The sequence below is a fragment of the Centruroides vittatus genome, unplaced genomic scaffold (assembly GCF_030686945.1).
Source record: "Centruroides vittatus isolate TY-2023 unplaced genomic scaffold, ASM3068694v2 contig_3050, whole genome shotgun sequence".
Taxonomy (NCBI): Eukaryota; Metazoa; Arthropoda; class Arachnida; order Scorpiones; family Buthidae; genus Centruroides; species Centruroides vittatus.
In genome coordinates this window covers 478,012-504,159 of record NW_027121958.1, presented here as the reverse complement: position 1 = coordinate 504,159, position 26,148 = coordinate 478,012, and the positions used below count along the sequence as shown (strand labels likewise).

At 28.7% G+C, this 26,148-nt stretch overlaps 1 protein-coding gene across 4 annotated transcripts in view; it reads left to right on the top strand.

Annotated features, from left to right (window-relative positions):
- NAT1 (N-acetyltransferase 1) overlaps nt 1–26,148 on the top strand; it is a 67,982-nt gene that overhangs the window by 9,529 nt on the left and 32,305 nt on the right. The window contains exon 1 of one of the 4 annotated variants that reach the window (XM_067267506.1): nt 1,220–1,262. The exons of the other annotated variants lie outside the window; for them this stretch is intronic. The gene's annotated coding sequence lies outside the window, so the exon portion shown is untranslated. Of the gene's footprint in view, nt 1–1,219; nt 1,263–26,148 lie in introns of those variants that run through there. 4 annotated transcript variants of the gene reach the window in all.

The window sequence follows — 26,148 nt, the reverse complement described above, 5'->3', positions numbered from 1 at the left end:
TATATATACGAAGAATATTAATGGTGTAAAAGACCATGAAAGAGATACCGGGCAGATAGATGTGAACTGCCGTCGGCCATTTTGGTCAAAAGTGTCACTGGCCTCGATGCGAAAAAAATCATTTATCTTACAACTTTACATTCATTTAACGAATTTAATCCAATTCCATATCGTATAAAGTAGCTCGATTACATATACAAAGGCTTATTTGATTATTGGATGTATTTTGTATTGGAATGAATGAAAATTTTAATCCCTAAGGTCAAAAAAAAACTTTAAATGAACTAAATTGATCATACATAAATGAATTATTACATTAACTTATTACATCTAATTTATATTCTGTATTAAATGCACATTGCAATGATTTAATTGAAACATCCTTTTGATTTTTTATTTACAGTGAAAGATAAGCAAAGTTTAAACTTAAGATTTATATGGAAATGTTAACTTAATCATCCGTGTTTTAATTGTTTAAATATGAATTTTCTGAGAAATATATTCCTAGAATTTCTTCAAAATTGTTAAATAAACAATGTGATTATGACTTTAGCTTTGAATTTTTAAATGTACAAATTGGTTTCCAGGTCTGTTTGACAGTTGTTCATTAAAATCATTTATATGTTTAATAGGTATTTCATATCAAGAATATATTATCTTTAATATATACTATAGAATATTTATATATATAATCAGGATTTGTTAGTTAAAAGAAAAAAATTATTCAGATATCTTGTATAATTCTTATCAATTGGCATTTTGCAATGATTTAAAATTTACAAAAATAAACATAAATCAAATGTAAAGCTTTTCTGTATTTATACCAATTATAGTTCGGTTAAAATATTAAATTTTTAAAAATAAATTGAATTTAAATTCGCTAAGATAACCTCGTAGATGAAAATTATATTCCAACTTGTACTACTGGGATTGTTTTTGGATGAATTTTATAGCACTTTATAATATTAACCGAATTTATTACTATATATAAATTTTTTTATAGTGAATCAATACGTAACAGAATAATAATGTTTCTCATTTCATTTTTGCTCAATATGTGAAATAAGTATTTTCTAAATATTTAAATTTTGAGTATTCATATCATATATATTAAAAAAAAAAGATACAAATGAATTTTTTTAGGTTTTTTTTTAATACAAATACTAATCATTTGGTAAATTTATAATGATGATTTGTTTAATTTCTTTTATATGCAGGAGTGAAAATTGAACTTCATTCATATATTTTGCCTCTAATAGTAGGTATGTAAACAGCAGTTCAGGCTTAAGTGAAAGTATTTTTTTTCATCACAGCAGAATTTTGTTTCTGGTAATTGGTAGATAATAAACTTAAAATTTTTTTTTCTTTAAATAATGTTTGCATATATTAATTCATTTAAGTATATTTCATATTATAATAATTAATGTTAAAAATTATAAGTTTAATATGTATAAATGTGTTAATGATATATTAAACTGTTGCATGAATATATTGCCAAATTTTGGTTAGCTAATATCTGTAAAATGTTTTTCTATATAATTAACAAATGAGATATTTAATTAACAGTTTCTTGTATTATATGTACTGTACCAGATTAGAGAAATTCTGCTGTATGTGAATATTTAATGTTATTGCTAACAGATATTTTTTTCAATAGAAGATATGTAGCTACACCTTGATTTTTTTTTATATATAAAAATAATTTAATTTTTTAAAATTCCTTTGTATTTTAAGAGGAATTTTTATTTTGATGCAACATGAAATGTTTTATCTGTTAGAAAAAATAAACTTCAAATTTATTTGTAGATTGAATGTTTTATAAATATATAAATACCACATTTTTAAATTACTTCTTAAATTATCTCTTGGTACTGTTATATATATATATATGCTTTTAGGACACATTAAATTCCTAAAGATATCAAAACATATTAAGAGTTTTAAATTCAGTTTTTTGGGGGAATTTATATTTAATTTGTTTAATTTGTACTCAATTTTCAGCAGCTTGTTGGAGGAAATTATAATGATTTAATATTCTTCAAGTATTTTGCTAATGAACAAAATTAATAATAGGCTATTATTTTAAAATTTTGTCATCCTTGATTTTTGCTTAATTGTAAATAAATTTATCATCAGAACTTGCAGTTCTTGTAAATTCAAATTGTCTTCAGAAATTGTTTAATTTTATTACTTGTCTAATAAGTTTTTTTAAAATTTTTTTTGAATAGTAAATACAAGATTAATTATTTTCTAAATCAATCTTGTGGTGATGTTTCTTGAATTATAAATCAAGAATAATTGGAAATAATATGTTTTTTATTTAATTTAATTTGAACATTATTTAAAATTTTTGTTCCTGAACGTTAAAATTCAGAAACGAAAAAGCTGTAATTAATTAATATAATTTTTAAATTTAATTGATTTTATATTACAAGTTGGAAAATAATTTTCATTTGTATTTCTGTGTATCAAACATAGCATATATTTATCTATAATAATTTATTGGTTTTGGGTAATTAAGCAACAAAGTATTTGCCAGAGCAAGCAAACAGTAAGTTATGTCTAAAATTTCAATTCTACTATTTATCTGGGTTGTAATATTGTGTTAATTATGTATGTATTGATAGTATGTATGTATTCACATTCAAAAAATTTTTAGAATAAAAATTTTAGTCTGAAAATAATTTATCTGATACATTCAACATAGTTTTATATAAATACATACTTCATAAAGTTGCTACTTCATAGTTTTATATAAATACAGCTTTCAAAAATATTTTTTGAAAGCTGTATTTTTCAATTTTTCCATAAAATTCTCAGTAATGTTTACACTTCAGAGAAAAATATAACAAACTCATAAGTTCTACATTTCCAAAATTTGATATAATTCTTAGTCATTATCAACAAACTAAATGAAAATTTTCCTGATTTGATTGTTGAATTGTTATACTTGATAAAATTTATGGAATTTTTTTGAATATTTTGTTTAACAAACTGCTAAAATTTTTTAGTTTAAAGTTATAGTCTGTCTACGAAAAGAATCAACTTGTGTATTAACCAATAAGAATCAGCCATTGATTGCTTAGTTGTGGCCAGTTTCTTTCTCATTTGTTAAACACGTCATTGTCATTATAAACAGTGTTATAAAAGCCTCACGTTCTTGTATTGGAATATGAGGAAGTTTGTTATAGTAGTTGTTAAATGTGTGATTCTTTATAGTTTATACATGCTATAAAAAATTAACACATTGGAAAAGTTATGCCATCCAGTGATAGAAAATAAAATAAAATTCACACACTGCCTGACATATTAAGCGAAAAGTGCTGACATCAAAAGTGCTGATTGGTTTACCTGAAGCGACATCATGCATGACATTGATCTTAAGTGGATTCTTTCCATAGACAGACTATAAATAGGTAGTTTCTATTGCTTGATATATTGTTAAGTGATGTTACTTTATATGTTTATAAATAATAATTAAATTATGCATTATTTTAAATTTAAATTATAAACCGCTATTTGTTATTTTTGAGATATTCCTGTTGTTGAGTTTTGAAAACTGGTTTTAATAACTGAAAATAAGATTTATTTTTTTTAAGTAATTAAATTTGTTCAAAAAAAACTTTTAATATTGGTATCACATGTAAAAAAAACTCCAAGCAATTCAAAACACAGGAAAGATCTGTTCATGTAATGTAAACTGTATTGTTGAGTTGTCTAAAATAGAAAAGGTTCAACTGTTGTGATGATTGTTTGAATCAGTTTACCAAAGATCAGCTGTTTTGAATTTATCACTTGCCAATTGCATTTTTTTACCTGCTGTGGTTATTTGATAGTATAATTTATATTAGCCTAATTTTTTCCTTTTATATTTTGAATTACTTGTGTATGAAAGTCAGTTCAAAATTTGTTACATTGTTATTGGATACTTTTAAAAGATGACAAAAACAAACATGGTTTTTGTGTTATGTATTGACATCACATATATTCAATATTTGTCAGCAACTGTCAGATTGGGTTAGCTTCATCTGATATTATGTTGGGTTGTTTTTCTAAACATCAGCAGTTTGAATCCATTATCTAATAGTTACCCTCCCTTTTTTTCAGTTATTTGCCAGTATAAAGTAACAATTGATCATATTTTCAAATATGTTATTTAGGAAATTTAGCACTTTATAGAAAGTATTTCATTATATTATGTAACATTTATCATTACTTTTTATTTATATTATTACAGTTATAATAACTTGGCTTTAAATATAATAATAACTAATTTCATGCTTTTTTTAAAATACATATTTGATAATTTTAAAAATTTCATGATAAATGTGTTATTAAAAATTCTTGTGTGTATGTGTGTTTGTAATTCAATATGATGTGTATAAAGTTGTGATTATAAGTTTACACATAAGTTTGTTGTTATTGCTTTCCTATAGCCATCATATTTCATGCTGATACTGAAAGTGTTGTAAAATATAAACAAATAATGTTAATGCTACTGTGTTTCTAACTAGAGTAAACTGAATAAGTTGGAAGATATAGTACATACTACAAAAACTCCCAATTCAAATCAGAAAAAGAACCAAATAAGTAATTTTGTTAACAAATTCATACATTAAATATGTAAGCATAAGATATTACATAGCCCTAGTATTTCGTGTTCTAATAGAAGAGAAATTAAGATGTAAAAATATTTCTAAACATATGAAGGATTCATATTTAGTTTGATCTATGATTAACACAAAAAAAAATTAGTTACAAATTTTTCTTTTCCTATGAATTTTCACTTAATGGACATATTATTAGTGGATCACAGCAGAGTTATTTTTATTTATAAAATTATTAGTCTACTTAATTATTGCCTAAATTTGTTTTAAAGTATTATAATAAAGTAATTTTACGTTTTAAAATGAGAGTCTATAAATTTGAACTGTTCAGAATATTGGAAAAGTTTTCTGTATGTGATATTAATTAATTTAATTGCTTTATAGATGCATTGTTATTAAAAAGGCATCTATGAAGTAATAAGATTTGAATAATCTACAAAGAAACTGCTTTGACAATATGTTTAGAATAATGTTTAGGGTGATTCTTCTGCAACATTTGTTTATCATCATTGAGAATTTGGAAGTTTGATTGTATAAGATTTTGATGAAATCAAAGAATTGATTGCACAAGGAATAGGGATTTTAAGACATAAATGTTAATATTAATTGTAGTATCAGTGTACTGATATCTAAAATTACATTTTAGTTAGTAATTAACTACTTGTTACATTCAGATAATATCGAGTTATTTTATGCATATTTTATGTAATTTTTAAAATATTAAAATAGCAATATATATATTCCAACTATTCCATTTATCAGAAGGAAAAAAAAACAAAAAATTTTAGGGCATGTGTTTTGCTAAATTGTAATTTTATTGGATGCAGTTAAATATTACATGGAAGATTCTTAAAGATGCAGATTCCAATGCTTTAAAATTCAATAAATTCAGATTGTACATGTTTTGTATCATTTGAATCTACGTGCTTTGGCAGCAAGTTTTTGTTTTAGTGTATCAATGTATTCTGTGATGTTCATGTTTTGTGTGTGTTTTTATTTTCTTGAAAATGTTTTTAGTGTATTGTGTCAGCCTGCCTAATTGCTGTCTAATGTCATTTATTTGTGTTTCTATTCTCTGCCAGGCAGGCTTGTGATAGAATTGTGTTTTCTGTGTATTTGTCTGTAATTGTACTTTCAGTCCATGGTGTGTCACAACTGTGACTGCCCCAGCATAAACTAATGTATGAATGTCTGAGAGTGTAGAAATTGAATGAATGTAGTGTGGTAGTAAGTGAGTGTTTACTAAGTACATAATTTAGTGTTTTTCCTACTTCCTTTCACATGTTGATTTTTGGTATTCATGGTCTTTGTGTGAGATCTGTACCTGCATATTTAGTGAGTGTTTCCTGAAATATAAGTGAGAGCATATTAACTAAATCCATGTCTATGTTATCAGTGATGGATGAGAAAGTGTCTGTAGTATCGTTAGTGGTAATCGTTGTATGTGTGTTGTTTTCAATGCTTGTTGCTGGATTATATATGTTACATGATCTTCATTAATGTTAATTAATGTTAGATGTTTCTGTCTGTTGATGTATTTGATCAGCAACCTGTTGTTTGATAAGTTCAAGTGTTGTTTGTGGAATAAGGTTGTTGTGTATAATTGTTCTTTTTTGATCAACAACGCTTTGTTCGGTGACAGTGAGATGAGGATACTGTTGTGTGAATCTATGGTGTAGTTGTTGTCTGTATGCTGTCATGTTTGTTTCGAGTTTTGTGATGGTGTAGTAAGGTAGTAAGTAGGGATGATAAACTTGTTCATTTCTACTGTCCATTTCATCCGTTGGCGTGGTTTTCCAGCCTTTGTGGTCTGTGGATGCATTGCCACAGAAACACCAAGGCTGGGTTGGTTCCTCACATCTGTTGAGGGCATTGCAGTAGCCATGCTTGGGCCGATGCTGCTTTCGCCACCGGTAACCAAGGGAGACTGGCCTATTTTTCAAACGTGAGCCTCTGCCTAACCCACAAATGCGGACCTTGTTAACCCGGGCGACGTCCGAGCCGGTATCACACTTTGATCTGGTTATTACCATAATAAATATCTCCACAGAATGTGGGTGTGGTCACTCTTAGTTTCATTTCTCCCCATAGACCTTACTGGCATGGGTGTCCCTACCAGGAGCTTGTGCTCCAGCCCGCATTGCCCTATGGATCAGTAAAATTACTGGGTTCTCCCACCACGACCAGGTGGTGACCACGGGAGAGTTGTTGTTGTTGTTATTATTATTATTATATAGTCACAGAATAATGACAGTGCTATAAATAAAGCACTTTAATTTCTTCACAAGAATGTAGTGCACAACAAACAACTGTAGTATAACTTCATAACACCAAAACTAATTGAAACAAAACAAAAATAAATGAACTGAATCAAATAATGAGGTATATAGAATAACTGAATGTTTGAAATCTAAGCACTAAAAACAGCCATAGACTCAGATGATTCTAAAATTGAAATTGAACTAATGCTAAAGTGCATTTGTGTTTTTGAATGATCTTTATAAAATATGTCTTGGTCTCTGCTGATTGGCTAAGAGCTGTAGCAATGGAAATCTATTTTTGCATATATATATCATGTATGTACAGTACATACATGCATACATAAATAGTCATCTCTTGGTAATCTGCAGAGGATTGGCTCCAGGATCATCTGCAGATACCAAAATCCAAAGTAGTTCAAGTCCCTTGTATAAAATGATACTGTATTTACATATAGCCTATTACACATTTTCCTGTATAAATCATCTTTTAGATTACTTATAATATCTAATATGATGTATTATTTATGGAATAATGACAAGGTAAAAAAAGCATAGAGGCAACTATCATAGGTTAACTATATAGTACATGTCAGCAACATTTTCTTCCTTCCATCACTTATAGTTGCTTTTTAATGTCCTAAAAAGAGAAATACGTAGAATATTTAAAATACATGCAAATTCAAGTCTTACATTTTTGGAATTTTCTAGATTTTTTTCTCCCCCCAAATATTTCTAATCCACAGTGGGTTGAATTCATAAGTGCAGAATCCATGGATACAGAGGGTCGACTGTGTAGCGTGTACATGTGTGAAGTTTATTGTTTTTGGTGATATTTTAAATTTAAATATAGTAACAAAATAAATCAGTTTGAATTAATTGTATTAAGGAATGTTAGTCATCACTAATACAAAGTGAAAAAAATTATTTGAATGATGCTTTTAACAGTGCTGTTCTTGCTGCTGTTAATATTTGAGATAGATAAAATAAAACTAATAGATGAACGCATGAAAACAAAGACTTCTTGGCAAGGAACTTTTGTTTATTTTATCTTAATAAATTCTTTCATTCTATTATTAACTAGTTTTAAGATAGTCAAAAGAGGCTGTGACAATATCAATAAGTACAATCTAGTATTATTAAACGGAGTTCTCTACTTGTAACATTGACATACATAAATTTCTATTTACTACAATTGCTTTTAAATCTCCATTTCAATATTTTAAAAATAAAAATATACTTTTATTAAGTATATAAATATTCTGAGATACTTCTAGTAGAAAAAATTATATAAATGCTTCATAATAATTAATAGATCTCATAATGTTATGGATACAGCAGCAGTTGTGGAGATCTTATTTTTAATTTTGCTTTATTTTGTTCAGTGAATGTTTCATGTTTAGTCTGAAATTTAATTAAATATTCAAAATATCAGTAACTAAGATTAAAGAAATATTCTGCTTATGGTAATTTTTTGACAGTACATCTTACTTAAATAGTGTGTACAAAAGAAGAATGTTTTTAATAATCAAAAATCAATTTTAATTAGGGATTAAATATTTTTGGGAAAATATCCAGCTTCAGAAACTTCCTTGTTTTTTTTAAATTTATGATTATTTACTATCTTATGATTCAAATTTATGCTATACCTCTACAGTTTTGTTGTTATTATTTGCATTATTTTTAAAAATTGTACTGTTAATAATATAAAAAAATGATTTTAAAATTTTTCATAAATTCTATACTTTAAAAAATAATAATGTTTTATTTATACACACATTTAACAAAAAATGATCAATAAATAAAACAGCTTTTTCAGAAGTCCAGATTTTACTTAACATTTTGAAAGTAACCTTGATATTTTTTCAGAGTACACTCAATCTATTTAAAGTAGAGCATGATTAAAAAATTTGTCAATGAAATCAAAAATACAAATAAACAGTTTGTGTAGGAAATTCTTAAAATTAAAAAAAATTAAAACTTTTAAAGTTTAATTCAAACATTAAAAAATATTTATTTTTCTAAATCAAAAGTTTGGATAAAACCCAAATGCATCATTTCAAGTATAAGTAATGGATTCAGTGATAAAAATGCATTTTTTCTTTTTTATGCTTTTCAAAGAGCACATTTGTTTAGTGTTCAGAACTTTATGAAAAAATAGGAAGTTGAGTACATTGAAGACGTGGCATAGATGTATGAATTTCCTAAACAAATGATGAATAACATGAAGAGAATGTAGATTTTCTTTAAAGACAGCTAAAATTCCAATAAATAAATTCAGAAAGAATCAGCTTCCTAAACAAGATTTTTATACAGATTAGTTATAAAGAAAATTCTTATTAAAAAAGAACTGTGTCATAATCTAGTAAGCATATATAATTTTTCATGTGATTAAAAGTAACAAAAGAGATCATGAATAACTTTGGAGTTCCTAAGATAATACTGAACATTGATTTTCCTTCCCATGCTATCTAATTCTTGCTGTCCTGTACCTTCTATATTAGAGGATACCTTGGCATTTCTCAACATGTCATTCAGACCAACTTCTAACATTTGGTTGAAGACACTTTGTTTTTCCAATTGAGAAGGGTCTTCCTCCAATACAGGGTCATGGTTGAGCTTTTCACTTTCATAACTTGTTAAGCATTATGACAATTCTCATGTAGAAAGCAAGAAATCAAAATAGGAAGAAGTAGGAGGAAAACATATATCAAAGAAGAGAATAGTGAGAGGAGAACTTGTGTAATTGGTTGAAGAATGACAAAAATAATATTGGACAACTTGGCCAATAGAAGAGTTAAATTTTATTTAGGCAATAGTACTTGTTCTGTTAGAGAACAAGTGGTATTGACTACATTCAAAAGTATAAAGAGGATTTTTGTAAAATAGAAATAAAATATCATTATACAATTATGCATTTAATAAGGATTTGGAAGTACAGTAGAGCATCGATTATCCGACTTAATTGGGGACTGGGGTTGATCGGATAACTGAAAAGTCGGATAACCAAAAAGTATGAAAAAATACATTATTAGTATAGTGTATTAGGCCTGGTTTAAATACTAGCCTCCCTTTCATGGTCGAGCCAGTGCTGCCAGCTAAAACATGCAAAAATTTAACAAAAATAATATTAAAGTAGCCAAGACATAACCAAATATTGTAGCGCCACATCACTAGCGGACATTTGAATTTGCCGACTAGAATGCGGTCGGTTAACCAATAAGTTGGATAATCGATGCTCTACTGTAGATTTGATAAATGTAAAATTACATATTTACAAAAAAACAAATTTGCTTGTTAGAATGGAAAATTTGGTAATAGAAAAATAGAAGGCCAGAAAAATTCATTGGTTAATACAAAATAATTATAATACTTTGAATATACAGATTTGATTTTTTATTCCAGAATTTGTAAACAAGTTTTTTGATGTTTTAAGTTTTCTACCTAAGTATTTATTAGTTTGCATTTTTTTATTCCATTTATCAAATTTTTGTATATCTTTAACCAGTTGCAAATGAGACTTAATGGTTAATGTTAAGTTCACTTACACATATATATAATTTTTGCATCTGTAAAAAAAACATTAGGTTATTTAAATTCATTTTATTATACTTATAAATGAATTATTTTAAAGTTTTTTACTTTAAATTAGAGAAGAAATTCTATATTAAACTATGTGATATCTGAAATATACTGGATTACTAATTAGCTATTAAATTAATAAATCTGTCAGTTTGTTTATAGAAATTGTATACTGAAGAAAATGCTTGATATTTTGAATTAACTTTTTTTTATATAGTATTAATGAACAGCTTAATTTTTTAAAACCAAGAACATAAGTTTGAGTTTAGAAATTTTTAGAATTACAAAGTTAAAATACTAAATTCTAAGGTAAAAGTCTTTTAATAATACACAGTAGTCTTTTAATAATAACATGAAGATATACTCCCTGTTTTGTGCTATTTTAATTTATAAAACTTAATTGTAAACATTTAGAATATTTTCTATATGAATTTATTTACAGTTATATGGTGCCTTTATTGCATATCATTGTATTATATTAATATCATGAATCTATTATGATCCAGGATATTTAGCAATATCAAATTTCATTATTTAAAGGATTTAAAAGCTTGTAAGATTTTTTAAATTGCTATAATAATAATTGAAATGAATTTTACATGTAGAGAAATTTCAAATGTTTTTAGAATCATGTTTAGTTATTTTTAAAATATTTAATGAATTGCTAATATATACAGTAGAGCGTCGAAAAGTGGAACCAATTGGGGACTGGGGTCCTTCCAGTTAATGATTTGTTCCAGTTTCCGACTTTGTATGAAAAATACATTAACCTGTCCAATGTTCAAATTTTTCTCCGTTGCGTATCGCTTCTTGTTGAATTTTCTCCGTTGCGTGTCGCTTCCTGTCGAATTTTTCTCCGTTGCGTGTCGCTTCGTGTTGAATTTTCGTCGATTTTAAGCCTAACGAAAATTTTTATAATAATCATCGAGGCTATTGTATCGTTAAAAATTATTTCTGCATTTTGTACAACAAAATAAATATATTAAAGAATATAAAAAACATGAAAATTATACTTTAGAAGTAAATTTAGTATCAAAAACATTCGATTCAGCACGACACAGTCCAACTGAAAATCGTTCCACTTACCGACGTTCCACTTATCGACGCTCTACTGTACAATTTTATTTTTTTCTTTTTATAAATAAGTCTTCATCTTGAAGTAAGGAATTTAGAGCAATTTATTATTCCATATTTTGTAAATACTTTCTGCTTTATCACCATTAGACTATTCATAGAACAAAACTTGAAATCATACTAATCATTGTTACAATTGTAAAATATTTATTCATTTATATTTGTTCAGTAATGCTTTATAATATGAGATTACTACACAAATAATACACCTCATAAAAACAAACAATAAATAAAGTTGATTGTATATATCAGGGGTGGCCAACTTTTGTGCACATAAGATCTACTTTTTATTTTAAAAATGTGTCGCGATTGACTTGTTGTCATAGGCATAGACTAAATGGGAAGAGGGAAGTGTGAAATACATACTATGTTTATACACTGTTTCAGTACGAAGTGCACTCACTGCTTATGAGTCGAGTTATAACTGCATGCATACAGTTGCGTTCGGTTACAAATATAATACATTAAGTCAAGACATTGCTAGCGATCGACCAAAATTGGCGTGGCGATCGACCGGTCGATCGCAATCGACTTGTTGGCCACCCCTGGTATATATCATCAACATTCTCAATAAATTTGTGGGCAAACCTTCTGTTGAATCGCTTAATGGTACAAATTAGTTATTAATGCAATTGTATTTATGTTTATACAGTACTGTATCATAAAAAGTATATGTTTAAAACAATAGAAAATGATTTATAATAGAACATTCAAATGCAGTTCATAATAGAAACTTCGTCTTGATCTTGCCATTATTTCTGACAGTAAAAATAATACACAGATAGTTGGCAAAGTTAAGATATTTTTACCATTATTATACTTATTTTTAGTTTAATTTAGAAGTGAATTCTTACAATAATTTGAAAATATTGATATATAGACAAGTTTTGAATTTGTAATAAAATTTGTTGTTGTAAATCTACTGTAGATCTTAGCAATTTTCTTTTTTTTATTGTACATCAGAATACTGAACTATTATTTCACACTATTTGTTGCTGCCAAGCTTATTACAGACCGGATCCGTTGCCAATGGACAAAATGAGACTAGCCACATAACTTAGTGTGCGATATCTTGTAGAAAAAGAAAAATTAATCTTATAAATGAGTTTTATTTATACTCCTTATTTCCTTCTTTTGAAATAATCCATAGTGTTTGGTGAAAGTAAAACTTGCAATCAGTATGACGTACTAAAAATGTTTGTGGTTAAGCTGGAACTTAGCTTTCGAACCTTTTTTAATTCATATACAGATATAACAACAAAAAAGTAAAAATGGATTTACTAAATTATCTATAGTATTTCTAGAATGCAAATAAACTTCTATGAAATAGCAAGTTTTCTGATTTCCATGAATGTATTAAATTACATTTTGTTATTTATAGTATAAAAATTACATTTTCTGTATTCTGCCAGTGATGTGTAAATTAAATTTGCTGAGAATAAATGGAAGAGGATGTTATTTGGAATATTTGTAGACATATATCATTTAGTTCAGACAATATAAAATTAGATACACGAGTATAGTATTATTATTATTATTTCATATTTCAGTTGTAGAATTAAAATGACTTTTTATGAATGAAAAACTGTGGAGTTAAATACAGGTATTTAATATAATTATAAATTATTATTTATTTTTATGCTATGCTTTATTGGAATGTATATACAATACATTACTTTTAGCAATATCTTTTTTACAAAATATTGGCAGGAATAATTAGCTTGCTTTGTGCAACAAGAAAAATATTGAAATTAGTTATGTAATTAGTTTACAATTTGACATGAGTATTATATGGATTATACATCAAACACTTGTGAAAGATATAAAAATAAAATACTTAAATAATTACATATGTTGTTAGTGACATTTTCAGTTCAGAAGGAAATGTTTTAAATGTAGGTATTTGTATGTATATAATTGTATTGTATTGTATTGTATAATTGTATGTATAGCAACATTGTATGCAATTGTATTTGTATAGCAACATTGAAATGTTATATGCCAATACATCTAATATTTGTATGTTTTGAAAAAAATATTAGTGTATATATTCTGATAATTTATAATCATATTTCTTTTCAAGAAAAGATGTCTGGTTAGTGAATTAGTATATGCTAATATGCATCATTAAATTGATTTATGTGCATTATTGCCATATAATCTATATCAATAAACATCACAAATATACATGCCCAGAATTGATCCTTGAAAATTTTGAAAAGTTCTTGTTTTAGATTACAAATTTAAAGCACAGAAGTATCACAAAAGTGTCGTTTTAATTTCTAATGTCCTTTACACACTTCGGGAATGAACAATCCTTAAGGCAAAGTCAGTTTTCCTTTATAGGCTACTTTCCCTGCTTCGATATGTAAAAATGGTAAAAAATATTCTCATGCTTTCAACACAATCTTATAAAATTAATTAACAATTAAGACATTCATTAATTATTTTTAATTAATGACTTAAATGTTTCTTGTTTTAGCTTTATCCTTAAACAAGTACTTGATGGGTTCAACTTGCTGGTGAAAGGAAGTTCAGTATTTATCTTTCACATAACAGATTCAACATACTGATTATAAATACATTGGCAGTTCCAAGAAATTTAAATAATTTGAAATTTTTATATAGTAAGTCAAAAAAAAAAATCCTGGAAATTTCCTGAATGTGAGATAAGACTTGTTAATTAAGATAGTGTTTACTAATCCTTACAAATGGAAAAAAGCTCTGAAGGGGCTGTTCATAAATGACATCCACACCAGAGGGGAGAGGGGTTACAAGGTGGGCAAGGTTGGACAAGGGGTGGGTTAAGCTTCAGTGGACATCTGTTTATTTCGTTAAATTTTACACAGTTTGTTTTATTATATTTATTTGAAAATTTTTTATATGCTTTGTTTCTAGTTGTGGTATCTATCATTCATAAACTGATAAAAGTTTTAAGGGGGGTTTTTTGGACATTTGAAGAGGGAGGGGGTTACAGAAATTTGGACAAACTGGGACAAGAGGGAGGGAGTAAAAATTTCAAGAAAAATGTGGGTGTAGTGTATGGACAGCTCCTAATACATATATTTATGTTTTAAAGAATAGGTGTATTCTTTGTGAGTTGCTTTAAAACTGTTAAATAAATTTGGATTCAAATTGTTGAAACCAACTTTATTTCAAATAACTAATCTTTTATTCTAGCACTGAATCCTTTCCTTTTAGCAAATGCTTTCAGGTTTGTTTGTAATCCTACTTCAGGCTTTCCAAATCCACGTATATTTTATTATATATATTAACAGTGTCTACATCAGCTATAATTTAATTGAATTTTTTCTAAACACATCATCATGAAATTATTTGAATAATTAGAATGTATTCATCAAATTTTTGTTTGGTTTGGAAGCCTTAAAAAAGCTTATAAACAATTTATAAACAAACCTGATAACATTTGCTAAAATGAAAGGATTCAGTGCTGGAATGAAAGGTTGGGTACTTGAAATTTGTTATCAAGAATTTGGATTTTGCTTATCTCTTTCAATTATAAACAAAAATACAAAAAAAACTTTCTATTGGCATTACTGGTAAATATATTTAATTAACGAGTATGAGCACTTTCGACAGTATATAACCATTATCTTCTGGTAAAATGGAAGATGAAATGTTATATATCTAGAGGAGAAAAAATTTTTTTAAATTGCTGTTTGCACACAATCATGGAATATAAAAATTTAAAAATACAAAATTATATGCCATTACAAAATAAACATAATATGATGACTATGGTTAACAAAAATAACAGAATTAATATACACAGAAATAATTGATAAGAATATAAAGAAAATTTAAACAAAATGCAAATACTGGAGCTTTCTTGTTACAACTGCGTGACCTATGAATTTAGCAAGTTGAACAGCACAACCCATAGCTCTGGAATATCAAGTGTGGGAGAGTTGCATGGGAACATTGATGTAATAAATATTGATATTTTTATCTCATTATTTTAATTGGTTTAGATGAGAAAACAGCTTTTATATTCACTTACACTTAGTATAATTATTATGAAATACATTATAGCCACAAAATTAATGGCTTAAGTAAGATCAGTCTTTTCTGGTATTGCATGGTTTTAGATTTTAAATTTGTTTGGTTTATAAAATAAAATCTGTAGATGAGAGATACATCACACATTTGTCTGATATCTAATACAGGACAATCTGTTTTAGACAGGCCATGTCAAGTTTATCTCTTTGGTCTTAATAGATATAGAAGTTGAAAACTTTAGGACTAATAATAGATAAGTCCAAATAACCACAATTTTGTATTTTATTTTGATAATTTAACTTCTGAACATTGAAAGTCAAAACAGTTGTAACTTTAAAATTTCAAATGATAATCCAAATTTTGTGACACATACTTTTAAAACATTATTACAAAAAAATGCCAAATTCCTTTTTTTTTTAATGTATTATTACTTGAATGCTTCATAAATTTTCTGAACTGATAATGATTTTTTAAGAGAACAAAAAATATATTTATGAATAAAATTTGGTTCCAGAATTTGGTATTTTTTTTTTTTTCTAATAATTTTGAACATGATGCAAAGTACAAATATATTTTTATTTTATTTTTTTTGTTGTTGTTGTTTAATACTGAATCTAATCATGGAGTCAGATTTGAAATCAAATGAACTATTTAGAAGTTTTATGTGAAAATCTTTACTAGATTTTATTAAAATCACAAATAATAATATGTTTTCACTGAAAATTTTCTTTAAAATAATAAGATAAGATACAGAAACATGGAAATTGTTTTTATAATGATTCAAAGACGTAATGGACCAAGAGTGGCAAACTGTAGCAGTGTGCCTAAAGTGGCATGTTATGAGAAATCAACCGGCGTACAACATATACAATTTTGATTATCATCTGTCTTTTTGTACTCATCCTTTTGGCTTTATTGTCCAATCATCTGTTTTTAAAATAAGTTTCTTTATTTTTATTTTAAGGTATACTCATTTCATTTCTTTAAATATTGTTACTTGAAGTCTAGAACCTTGTCATGCATAAATATTTTTAAAGATAATTATGTTTGCTACATGACACACAGACTTAAAAAGATTTGCCATCTCTGTAATATACTATTTTGTGACGTTACTGTTAGCATTACAGCTGTGGTATTTTTCACTTTATCATCTGAGGAGAACTTTCCTCTCTGTTTTTTTAATGTTGGGAGTGCCCAGAAATCAAACAGTGCTAAGAGTGTTTTTTTAGCTCAGAGTCAGCTGATGTGCATGTCACCACTTAAAATCTTTTAAGAACAAGGGAAGTACCAAAACTAATAAATGTGAATATACAGTCGAACTTGTTTAATTCATAGTTCAAGGGGAGTGCAAAATAATTCGAATTAACCAATTTTATTGATAATTATTAGGTAATACAGATATAGTGTACTTACTTTGTTATCACATTTTCTTGTTAAAATTAACACTGAGCAAAAAACGAAAGTGAAACTGATCTAGACTGCAAAAAGTGAAAAGTGATTACTAATTTTGAGAAGTAATCATTTATAAACACCAGAAAAAAATTGTCAGTAAAAACAAAACACTTTCCACATTGTTTTTAACCACTGTTGCATATTTGTTACAAATAGGAAAGATATGTTAAAAAGAAAATGATATGGGGTTGGAGAAATGTTTAAAAGAATAGCATGCCAATTTTGATGACTGCTCTGTTGTGTCAGATTTTGTAATCATGTTAAAATCACTAGAAACACCTGGCGACAAAGGGCACTCCAGTGAGCGCCCTTTGTTGTCAGTTGATTAGTGGCAGTACGGTGATATCACAATTTCTTTTTATTCTTTTTTCTGTTTGTTACTTACCTTGACTTTTCTCTCCACAGTTAAAGAATTATTCTATGATCCAGGATTGAACGTGATACAATACAGTAAAAAATGCAACTAAACTACGGTACCATCACTATTTCAAACTACTGTACAGTAAAGAAACAGAACAGTAGGCTTACAAAATGTACTACTGTATCTAAATGATTACAGATAATCACTAGCACCTGAAACACAGCACATGGTGGGAATTTCAAACACATTACATGTTTACCAACAGTAGATCTCCTACTGCTTTTTATCTATTGTACTGTATATAGCTTATCAGTAAACCACAAATTAGGACACAAAAGGAGAAAGGATGATGTGGGTAGGCAAGGATTCCAAGAAAATAGATATTCTACAATGGTAAAACTCTAGTAATTTTTGAAACATAAGGCTACTCCCACTTCAAATTATCCAAAAATTAGAAAAAAGTTTGAATTAAAGAAGTTCAACTAATTGAAAACACTGTATTAGCAAAGTGGTCTAAAGCAAAAGCTCCTTAAAGTAAGGTATTTCTGTATTCATATAAATATTAAAATACTGTTGCGTGTGTATTTCATGTAAATAAAATAAAATACAAAGTGTAGTGTTTTTGTATCAAAATTGAAAAAGAAAATGTTAATGATTGAAATAATAAGTATACTTAGGTATTTAAGATGAAATGTAATTAAATAATCTTCAGTTACATTTTTTAAATTTATTTTACTTTTAATGGCTGATTATTAATTTATTTTAATAATCAAAAATTTGGTTCAGAATATTTTCTTGCTGACAGAAAACTATTTCTTATACTTTTTAACCTATCAAAAAGGTAGTTATTGAAACTGTCTTTGAACAAAGATGCTTTGATTTCATTTTGAATATAGTACAGGTATTGTACTATATCGTAACAACCATCCTGCTGGCATTAGTTGCAGAAATGAGTCAGCATTTTAATGTTTGAGAATACAAAAAAATAAGACTAAGTTAGATAAATAAAGTTTATTATATAGAAATTAAATTTCCTATATAGGAGCATTTTTTTTTTAACTTTCCACAGAAAAATTCATTGAAAAGAGAAATTTAAAATAATAATTATAGTCAGTCTTCCATATTACAAAGTACTATAAGTTATAATATATGGAAAGAAATGGTAACCACCAAGCTTCTATGCATAGAGCTAGTGGAACTGAGTTGAGCGCCACCTGTACGCAGGCAAAGAAAACTGCTTCGGGAAAACATGTGCGTCTTTGGATTGGATACGTACTGAAAAGCAGTGGTTGTTTTCTTCCTGTGATAATGAACCACAGCTTTCTGCCACACAAAACTTCATAAACTAACTATTGTGTGGTCGGTTGTAGTGTTACCTATATTACTGCGCCGTCAGGTACAAAGTTTTATTCGTTCCCAAATGAACAATACCCTGGGAGGAAAGAGAAATGGCTGGCTGCAATTTAATTCCTAATTCCTATTTCCAATTTAATTTAATTATATAATGAAGATGTGTTGCATTCTAACCAATCTCCTGTTATAAAACCTTAGTTGGCCTTATTTTAAATTTAGTTCTCTAATGTAAAGTTTAGTAATTTTCTTTTTTTTCTTTTTCTTTTTAATATTATTTTGTTAATCTGACAGATATTAATTGGCATACGATGTGATATTTGAATTTAAGAGATCTGTGGGAGAAAAGGGTAAGAAGCAAAATTAGTATTTTGAGGAAATGAAGGTAAAAGTTCTCCCTGTTAATACAATACTATTAGCTACTGCTATGGTCCTTATTGAAGCTCATTTATATATATGGTTAGTTACAAATTTCATTATTTACCATGCAATGAATATATAGCTTACTTCTTCCACACCACCCTTTAAATTTACAAAATTAAGAGTATAATATATATCAGAATATTAATACTGCTCAGTCCTAATGATCTACAGTCACTTCTCGACTTACGACCAGTTCGACTTACGTCTGAAGTTGCAGAACCGAACCTCGTCGTAAGTCGAGAAGTGACTATACAGCATTGACTAATGCAGGCATTCTTTGACCGTAAAGTGCTGAATGTAGTACGTATATATTATTTAAATATATAGTTATAAATAATATATAAATTTATAATTTATCAAATTTCTATTTATTAAAATATATATAGTGTTACATGTAACATATAAAATTCATACAGGATAAATTCATATATTGTAAGAATGCTATTATTCCTCAACAACAATCAAATGAACAAAATGTTGAAACAAAAGTAATGAACATGAAATACTAAACTTTAAAATTATCACATTGAAAAATCACTGGTAAGATGACGATCACCAGAATCTTCCTTACTAGAATGTTTTTGTATGGTTTCCAAGTGTAACATTTTATCGTTATTGCTTTTAAGTAGCTCCTTTGCTATTAACAGTGCTTCACAGGAATCGGTAAGAACTTGATTTTGTAGTTTAGCTTTTATTAAATTTAATTGCAAAAAAAAAAAAAAAAAAAAATACGTTTAACTGCTGAATGAGGAAGCAATAAAAACATCTATTTACTGCCAAACTAAAGTAAAAAATATATAGAAATAAGAATAAAAATGAATGTTTTGAAAAGTATTAGGATTTCATGAATAGTACTAGGAAAATGGTGTTGGTTATCTTGGTACTGAAACAATTAAAAAGGTACTACATTAGTACAAAAGTACCAGGTGCAACAACACTGGTGCCGGCTTTGTAGCCCCGATTCTGTTATCCGGCGTTGCCGCTAGAGGCGCCTCGATCTAGTTTCATCGTTTCTTCCACTAGGTCTATAGTGGAAAGACTTGAATGCTCTCTGAATTGTGTTGTTATCCATCATTAGACAGGAAGTGTGAAATGCACACTTCCTGTCTAATGGTGTCAAATGTGTTTAGCACAAAATTCATAAATTTATGGAATCTTAATTTTACAGCAATACTATTGAAATTTTCAACATATACGTAGTATGTGGTTCCTAATAGTATATGCACAAGCATGTATCACACTTAACAATTCAGAATTGCATACAAAAATTTTGGTTGTGTGCACAACACACTGCCACCAATTTTATCTATGGGTATGTTCCTAAACTCAACATTTTTAAAGTACTTTAGTCAAATGTTCCTAAAGTTAAGTTGTTCTTACAGTGAATTAAACTGGTTTGTCATTAAGTGCAACAAAATGTTTCTCTGTTGAAAATGTTAACTGTTGAGAGTGATGTATCAATGATGTAAACCAATTATCAATGATTTAAATTGGTATATTATTGATGGAATATGATTAAGTTATGTATGAAATTACTGTATAATGATATAATTATCTTTCTTTAAAATAACATTTAATAAAATTTGTTAAATGTAACTGAAGTATTATTTTATTACAGTGTCATCAATTAATGGAATTTCAATGAAGTGCTTCTAAACATTAGTTGTAACATTAGTTCTAAAACATGGTATTTCTTGTCTTTCCTTCAAAGTGCCAAGTTTCAAACTTTGTTTATAATACTAGCAGGCGCACAAAGCAATTTTAAGAATGCAAAAAATAGAAAAAGTATGGGAATTCCATTTGAAATTCTAAAGTTTTTTCCTAGCCCCTTACAGGGGAGCAGAGGTGGCTTAATTTTTACAGAATTGAAAAGGCTCCTCAAAAATATATAAATTTTATTCTGATTAATTTTCTAATTGGTTGCATATTTTATATTTGTCAAGGATATTATAATTTATAAATTGTTATTTGTTCAGTTAAATACAATTAAAAGCGTATTTTCTGAAAGATATTGGATTATTTATTTTGATTTAGATTATATACTTGTTTATTACTACAGTCTAAGGTGAATACTTTTACACAAACCTATCTACTGAAATAAAAACAGATAAACTAATTAATTTATCATTTTGTAACACGTGTTTATAAAATCTAATTTATTATTGTAATAGACTCTTGACTTTAAAGGGCACCCCTTGCCCAAATTAATCGATTAAATTGAGGTTTTATTGTGATGATAATTGCTTGAAGTGTTTTTTAATATTTTAAATTAATAACATCCGTATTAAATATTTCTCAATCTAAATATTTTTGACTAAAAATAAATGAATAATTTTTTCAATATTATTTGTTACTCAACAGTCAGCTTGAAAATTATTAAGTTTTACCGATTGATAATGAATAAATTATTTTCTAAGCATCACACAAATTGAACTTCAAGACTGATTTCTGTTAGTCTTAAAATATTGAAGATTTGCTTTAAGTTTCTTAAGATATTTTTATTTTAATTTGCAAATTGATTTTATAAATGTATTTATAGATTGTAAATTTAAACATGTTAATGTAATTCAGCACAACCTAAAATTACATAAATTACATTAAAATTAAACCTATATAATATATATAAGCCATTTTAGTTTAAGAAACTAATATACTAATTAAAAAACATACAGAATAGAAACATTTTTTTATTTAACAGCTTTAAGCGAAGATGACAATTTTTACTATATTGTCTTAATAATGGTGATTATTCACAAATGTAAATTAAAACATTTACATTTTTCAAATTAATTATAGCTTTTAAACCTCACACTTGTTTTAATCATGCAGGTATCATAAGATAATTAACATAAAAACTGATATATATGATGTACGTGTATTATGTATATATTGTAATATAAAAATTGACATTGATTTGTTTGAAATTGTATTTTTATTGATTTTAGTGAATTTGTCTTATGATATTTTTTATGTAATTGATCGTTTTGAATAACTTTGAAAATAGTCTACAATTCTACAACAAAAAATGCTGTTAATTGTATTAACAGTATATGCATCACTATATTTTGATATTTTATTTTTTGTAGTTTTGTTTGATAAAGTATTAGAAACAAATTAAGTGCATCATTTCTAGCATTTGGTTAGGGGCCTTTTTATACTCTGAGTGGTAAAGGGCCTTAAACCACAAAAAAAAAAAAAAAAAAAAAAAAAAAAAAAAAGCATTTGGTTGTGTAATGTGTGGTCCCCAACAATGCAAAATAAGATGTCCCTGAGTTCACAGAAAGTGGGAGGGAGCTCAGTCCAACACAGTGATGTAACGGGGAGGCGTCGTCGTTCAATTGTGTTATAAGCTCCGTTGGGCTAGTGATGGTGTAAGAGTATTCTTCCAAGTGTGGAGTAATAAGGGTGTGCATGGCCTTCTCGAGCTTACGAGTAGGTGCTCTTGCTTTGTCCCTGACTGGGCAGAGCTGTTGGCTTGGTTTATGCGTCTTCACAAAGGCAAACAATTTCGGGACGTTGGGGGGGTCAGTGGCCAAGTTAACAAGTGCTAAGCATTTAGCAAGATTGGTATGGACGAAACGCTTGACTCTGGAATGTAGCTTATTGATAAAACTTTCCTCTACTCTATCGCAGTGGGTAAGTGATAAGTATTCCTGTAGGCCCCTTTCATAGGTGTCACGTTTCATGAGAACCATGGTTTTTGGCTTTGTCAGCTCTGACAAGAGTGACATTGTTTAGTTGCATCCATCGCACATTATGTCGTAGTTTGTCCCTCAGATCCACAACTTCCGATGACTCCTTGGAATTCTTGATTCTCAATGTGGCTATCCAGTGATAGTACTCTTTTTGCCTATCCGCTAGGCCTCTTAAGAGGATTTCCAGATCAGGGATGGGGCTCCTTGAATCAGTCTGCTGTGGGGGTAGTGCAAACACAGGTCTATATTTGAGGACTTCCACCACAAAGTTCAGTAGGTTTAAGTTATCCCAGACAATAAATGGGAAGGAGGGATGTTTACAACTCCTGGAGACTTGGAAGCGTAGAATCCATTGGATTTTCTTGCAATAATGTCCCCTTAGATTGGTTGTTAGCCTATCTTGGATGTTAACTATTTTGGCATTCTCTACTGATAGACTTTCCGGGTTGATCTGGAACAACGAATTTTCTATTTCCACCAGTTTTGTTAATTTGGAATATAGTTGTTTCCTGGTGTACCAAATGGCTCTGTTTAAGCACATCATTCTCACTTTACCAAGGAGGGGTTCACTTCTGGGAGGGAGGTGGATCCGGAAAAACGACATGGGAAAGACACTGTTCCTTTTACAGTCCATCAGAAACTGAAGATGATCTCTGGCCTTAGTTAGGCCTAAAACCGTTCTGTGGTAGATTTTAGCTGGCATTGTAACTATTAAATAACTCAAAACACACAGGAATGGACCAGCCTGCTGATAACCAACCAGAAGACAGAACGAATCTCCATCACATACAACCCATACTTAAGATCTCTATATGCCAAGGTTGCCAGGAAGCATCAGCTACATCTCGCTTTCAGGAGGTGCTCTACTATTTTCAACATCCTATGTAATGGGAAGGACCCTCCTAACCTCAGCAGACATCCTGGAATCTATAGTGTCTCTTTAATTAAGGGATAATAGGTGCGATAGGGGCCTGATATATATAGGCTTTACTAAACAATCCATGGGCGTCAGAATACAAGAACATCAAGCGGATATTCGTCATGGGAGAACCTCCATGGCCCTCCTATACCTTATGTAACCTATCCGGACATAATAGCAGACTTCACCCAGGCAAATCTCCTCCATGATGCACCTCCTATTGAACACCTCAAATGGTTGGAGGCTATGTACATCTTTAAATCCTCCATCACCAGCATGTGCATGAATTTTAAAGAGGAGATGGTTTTGTCATTGGCCTGGCAAGAGCACATTCACAGCACACTCTAGTCACCCATTATACATGGGCATGTGTCGTGTATGCCCATGTATAACGGCATGCGCATGTGGTTTTTTGTAAATCCTTTCGAACCTACGATCGAACTGATATTTAACGGCAATCGAATATCCATCTAGAAACAGTTTGGAACCTGATGCAGAGCCCAGAAGGGGTTCAAAAAGCAATATGTCGATATGTATGCATTATCACACTGTAAAAGGTTCTGTGTACGTAATTTTTTGACACCTCTCCTTTATTTTAAAGTTCTCTTATGTTGTCTTATGACTTAAAGTTTTGAGCCAGTTTTTCTGGGGTTTGAAACCAAGGATGCTTGAAATGACAGTTCATGTATAGCATCTTTCCTTTCCACATAACAAAGGGTCTGATATTGGTTCCTCGTTACTTCTTTCCTGGAACCACAAATGAAGTGTGTGGTAAGTGTTGCATCATTTGCATCTTTTGTGATTTTTCTTTTTATACATTCATCATCAGAGTCAATCTAGCAGCAAATTTTAAGTTATTTTGTCAGCTGGCTTTCATGTTTTGTAGTCTTGTTTTATACATTATAATTGCTGGTTAAAGAAACTCCAGTTTCTCCTTTGTTTAAACGGTTGATGATTTCTAATTTTGATTCTGCTGTCAGCACATGCTTCTCTTTAGATGATGACATTCTGGCTGGGCTTGGGCTTGGGGCAACTTTCACAAGCTTTCTTTGTGTAAAAAATTATGACCCCAGTGATTTTTGTACTGAAAACTGTGAAAGTAGTAAATCTTATACAGTTAAACATTTCTCTGCAATGAGAATTCCATGGCATGTAATGTTTAGCATTATTTCAAGTGTAGAGAAGGGAAACCTGCAGAAAAAAGAATGGTAAGTGGTTGAAGAGGAAAGTGAATGAAAGAAAGAGAAACCAATTGGAAGAAGCAGTCTTTAGAAAGTTAGATTAATGCTTAGAAAATTGGGAAGAAAATTCAAAATTTCACATGGACATGTTTACCAGATTCTGAAGAAATATCAAGTGACTCTCAAGAAGAGAAAATCTGCTCCAAAATACACACCAAAACAATTTTCTACTAAAAAAAGAACCCTTCTGAAAAAGCTGTGTAGTCGAGTTACAAAGAGAACAAACAATAATGATGTTATGGAAGATGAGTTCTTTTGATCGAAGTGAATATGCTAGTAACAATCACAGTTTCACCAAAGAACGGTTGGATGTGTGTCATTTGAATTTAATTTTTCAAATTCAAATGACACACATCCTTCATTGCCCTGTCACATCTCTCGATACCAAAGAAGTTTATGGCAATGAATGCAGAAGAGGCTAGTACTAAGAAATATTATCTTGATCAAGGATGTGTCTTCTGGCCAGACATGGCCACTGCTCATTATGTTCACAAGACACATTTGTCAAGTTGGACCATTACAGAATTTGATACATCTCCTGTCAAGCCAGTGTTCCAAATGTTCTCTCAGTTGCAGATTTTGGTACCAACTGAAGCAAAAAGTTTGTAAAAATAGTTGGGAAGCTGGATCTGTGGAGGAATGGAGGATAGGATTGAGATCAAACTTTGCCACTTCAAAGCTGACCACTTCCAGAGATTAATGGAATGGGTTAAGAATAAAATTTGAATTGCAGCTGATCACAGTCCTTATCATTTCATCTGAATGTTAAACCATGAAATTTGTGCAGATTTTTAGGATCTACACCCTTAATTTTAATTGTAATGCAAAAATTATTTATTTAACCAAATAAATATTATTAGATGTAACAGTTGTTAAATATCAAATCAAATTTATAATTTTAGTAGATGAAAAATCAAGTCTTTTTTTTCAGTTATTAATATATTAAATTTTTCCTAAATGATTGTCAAATTACCTCAGACTATATTAGTAGCATTAATGTAACCGGATGCAATTCAGCAATCATTTGACATTAATTTTAAAATAAGATTTATTGGTGTTTATATTTGTATTAAATTTTTCATTGTTGCTGTCAAATGATAGTATTT